The following is a 2,421-nucleotide window of genomic DNA, read 5'->3' as shown; positions in this document are numbered from 1 at the left end:
AGCTCCTTGAGGTCAGGGGCCACATCTTTTTATTCTATGAATTACCAACACTTAGTGCATCCGCAGAACACACTTAGTGAGAGCCCGTTATTAAATGAATGATGCTCTTGTCTGCAGAGTAGTCGGGAGTGACTGACACGGGACTTAGGCCCGTGACAAGGGTGTTGGTAAGGCCATGGTCTGCTCTGAATGCCTCATGCTTGGCTGGCTGTTAAATGTTTTGAATGAGGGATTGACTCAGTATGCTTTTCTAGACGTTCTATAAGGGGATGAATTAGATGTCATTTTTACATATCAGTGAAGAATCTTTTTATTATTATTATTATTTTTATTTATTATTATTTATGCCTATAGCACCTGGTCTTCCTAGGTGGTCTCCCATCCAAGTACTAACCAGGCCCGACCCTGCTTAGCTTCCGAGATCAGACATCGGGCTTCTTCCCGGTGGCATGGCCATAGACCATGGACCGTGGCTCCACTGGGGTGTGAACCTAGGACCTTCTGCGTGTAAAGCAGACATGCTAACCACTACACTATGGAACCACATCCCATATCAGTGAAGAATCTTGAGGTTGAATACATATATACATGCCCATCCATGCTCTTATGAAAACGATTTGGCCAAACTCTCTTTAAAACAATCTGCTATCTCCTTGGAACAATTTTTGTTGTTAGTATATTAAAAAAATGCATAAAGAACATTGGAAGACAGTAATAATTCTAACCCTGATATTGGCTCCTGGACATCCATTGAGACCTAACATTGTACCCTGGGCCCAAAAGACCGTAACAAGGCATCGTCCTTCCCAGAGAACCTGATTATTCTATACGTGCTGGAATTTTAGTTTTCCTAGGAACTGGCCTTTCGGAACACGTGAAGGATGGCTAATGATTGTCACCTACAGCACTGCCACCATAAACGAGAGCAAACGTGTCTCTCCATCTTTTATTCAAATGAACTTCAACTACTAATTTTATTTACCGCACCATTGTGTCTTCTCCTGGGCCTACAGAGGCCCAGAGAGCTCAGGTGCCTTGGAGAGTTCCTAATTTTTACTGCAAAAAAGTATTACCTGTGTGTTGTTAGTCTCTTGAGTGAAATAATTAATCAAAACCCACGTTCCCGTGGAAACCCATAAAGGTAACTTTCAGGACTGTGAACTCAGTATTCTCTAGGAAGCTGTTACCCCAGCTAAGCCACCATGGTCTGCGACCATTTGCATAATCACAGGTGGAGGGAGATATTCGCTGCATATTTAAATGATCTGTATTTCCATTTCGTTAACGAAACATCACCAGACCAGGAGGCTAGCCTGACCGCTGGCTCCTTTGCACCAAAAGGCAACCGGAACATAAGAGCAACGGAGATGACCTTGAGCTACAGGGTTGCAGATTATATTACTAGTCATCACTGTTCCAACATCGCGTGATGGGCGCTGGGCAGAATACAGAAAAGATTCCTTGCCATCAAGCCTCTGCCCCCTGAAGCGAGGAGGCGAGAACAGGGAGAGCTGTGTGCTGAGCGTGGGTGTTGGGACATCCATCCATCCTTCTCCTGGCCCCGGAGCAGCACTGTTGACTCATTCTCAGGCTAACGGGGTAGACATCCTGGTGGGAGCTGGAGGAGCTTCTTCCAGGCTTTGCCTCCCCCCTTCCCCACTCCCCCACTCAGTTTTCCCAGAGTTCGGTGCAGTCCAACAGCAGGTGGCCATCAAAAAATTCTGTAACAGGATTAAAAGAAAAGAGAAAGGTACTTGCGGTGGAACGGCAATGATTATCTCAGACACTTCACGTGCCTGGCAGGAAGGCACAGCACAGCTTAGCCACCTGCCTGCCGCGTGGGCGTGTCGCCTTCTCCGCCGCCTGAGTCTTGCGTCCCGATCAAGCGTTTCTGGAGCTCAGTGTTGGAGGGTGTCTGGTTGTGTATGGCGAGGCTCTGGGGGCAGGGTCTTACTGCTGCTGGAGAAGGTGGTGCTGACCTGTGCTTGCTGTCTGGCCACCCCGCCTGGAACGCGAGCTCCAGGAGGGAGGGGCGTGCATCTGCCTGGTTCTCTTCTCCATGCCCGGTGTGTAGACCTCTACCTGGCACAGAACAGATGCTCGGTGAGTGTGAGTTATCCTAAAGAAAGGGTTTCAGGACGGGCTCTGCAGTCAGATTGTCAAAGTGTGACCTTGGACAAGTTTCTCAATATGAAGCATCGGTTCTCTCATCCCTAAAACAGGGATGGTAATGCCAGGATTTTTCGGCACTCGTCAGGACGTCTGAGACAGCTGAAGCATGGTCCTAGTCTCCGTACCTGGCGGCGGGCTCCTGGGCCACCTGTGGACGTGTCAGTTAGAATCGAGGCCTTAGGTACAAAGCGGCAGAAATGCTTTTGGAGGTCTCTGCTGCTTCCTGTCTCGCTCCACAGATTCAGTGTG

At 48.6% G+C, this 2,421-nt stretch overlaps 1 pseudogene; it reads right to left on the bottom strand.

Moving 5' to 3' along the window:
• Positions 1-345: 345 nt before the first annotated feature.
• LOC120614511 (uncharacterized) lies at positions 346-461 on the bottom strand (annotated as a pseudogene).
• Positions 462-2,421: the final 1,960 nt, after the last annotated feature.

Source organism: Pteropus medius, unplaced genomic scaffold (genome assembly GCF_902729225.1).
Source record: "Pteropus medius unplaced genomic scaffold, Ma_sr-lr_union100, whole genome shotgun sequence".
NCBI lineage: Eukaryota > Metazoa > Chordata > Mammalia > Chiroptera > Pteropodidae > Pteropus > Pteropus medius.
The sequence above is the reverse complement of the archived record's forward strand: the minus strand, read 5'-3'. Positions and strand labels throughout refer to the sequence as shown.